Source organism: Dendroctonus ponderosae, unplaced genomic scaffold, assembly GCF_020466585.1.
Source record: "Dendroctonus ponderosae isolate FM_Combo_2020 unplaced genomic scaffold, Dpon_F_20191213v2 Dpon_F_20191213_8, whole genome shotgun sequence".
NCBI classification, from domain to species: Eukaryota; Metazoa; Arthropoda; class Insecta; order Coleoptera; family Curculionidae; genus Dendroctonus; species Dendroctonus ponderosae.
The window spans coordinates 13,079,259-13,080,443 of NW_026019016.1; positions in this window are offsets into that span (position 1 = coordinate 13,079,259).

Here is a 1,185-nt window from a genome sequence, read left to right on the forward strand (position 1 = left end):
GCAATAAAAAGCTTCAGGCCCAAAACAATGAAATTGTAGAAAAATTGAAGAAAAGTCTAGTAAACACAGAGGAATTTCCAAATGGAACCCCGATTTCAAATGACCAGCTGAACCTAATGGGAACCATCCGAACAAATCAATAAACAGAAAAAACATTGCAACAAGCCTGTAGTTCTATACGATTTATTTGGCCAGAAAGAAAAATAATCAACCGGATCCAAGGCTTGTTTGGTACATTTGGTGGTACGCATCATTTACAGTTCTTTGATGTCGCAGCTTTTCAAGCTCCGTGCGTTTTTTGTTTGTTAACACAACACGGATTTTTGCGTTTTTTCCTCGTTTGCTTGTTTGTCTAATTGGCGCCGAATTAATGCTTAAATCAGGGGCAATTATTCACTTTTTTTTATGGTAGAACTTGAGCAATCTGAACTGGAAACTGGCAAAATCGGCCACTCCAGTCGGTTGTTGCTTCTAGGCAAAAATAGAACAGTATCCGGTGCGCTTTTCATAAAGTTTTATCGGGAAAATGCTTCTGGGTTTATTTTCAAAGCGACTTTAAATACCTCAATTGCTTAAGTGAGATAATATTGGTGGCAAAACAGACGCAAAATGTACCGACAAAATTCGATAGAAATTTTAATGGAACACTTGGTACTTATGAGGCTTTGCGTTTAATAACTTTACAGTAAATTAGATGATCAATTGATATGAAACAATCTAATCTTTTTCGCAAAACGAAGCTTAAAAGCCGGCATTTCTCCGTAAAATGTTTCGAAAAAAATTGGAAAACTTCGTCATTTTAATGTTTTTTGAATCATTCTTGCTAATCAACAGGCGTGTATGAGTTAATTAATTTGCAGAAGTGCACCCATCACGAACATAACTCCTGATGCGGGCAATAAACTCACTTTTTCCACTGCATAAATTTAAGAACAAATGTCTAACAAAAGTACACATTTTTTTTTAATAGAATCCACCCGTAAAGCAGCAGTTTAGATGGTAAAATTTCAGCAATCTATGGCTGAGCGTTGGGGGTTTCGATTACTATTTGTACTGTCCCAAAGGGATTTGGGTTTTCGCGAAAAACCCGGACTAATTAGGGGTGTGGGTCTAGGCGGGGCACTTTTTCCGGACATTTGTTATTCACCACTACGTTTAGTCAATGAACGGTCGTCTAGGGAAAAC